The sequence below is a fragment of the Octopus bimaculoides genome, chromosome 21, assembly GCF_001194135.2.
Source record: "Octopus bimaculoides isolate UCB-OBI-ISO-001 chromosome 21, ASM119413v2, whole genome shotgun sequence".
Lineage (NCBI taxonomy): Eukaryota > Metazoa > Mollusca > Cephalopoda > Octopoda > Octopodidae > Octopus > Octopus bimaculoides.
In genome coordinates this window covers 22,581,933-22,582,384 of record NC_069001.1, presented here as the reverse complement: position 1 = coordinate 22,582,384, position 452 = coordinate 22,581,933, and positions in this window count along the sequence as shown.

Sequence of the window (452 nt, the reverse complement as noted above, 5' to 3'; positions counted from 1 at the left end):
AATATTGATCAACAACAATTGACCTACATCAATTATTATTTTCTAATTCAATACAAATAGACTGCATTGAAATAAAAAATAATAATTGATGTATGTCAATTGTTGCTGATCAATATTTCTCCATTTTCTGTGTACTTAAAATTTGATTCCTGATAAACTCATGTTTATCTTTGTCATTATCTATAATCTATGAGCATAATATGCTTGCATATGTATGTTAAGGTTTAACATAGGTAATTATACCGGTAGTATGACGGATACTTTTATCCCTTAGACGGTTATTGCAACATCTAGCTCCAATAACTCTGATATATATAGTTTTAGGGAAAATAACCAATTTTCAAGAACTCATCGATGAAAATCCACTATCACATATAGAAAAATTAATAATTAAAAGCACAATAAATGAGTATAATATAAAGTAAAGTAAATATCATAAGATAAATATAATA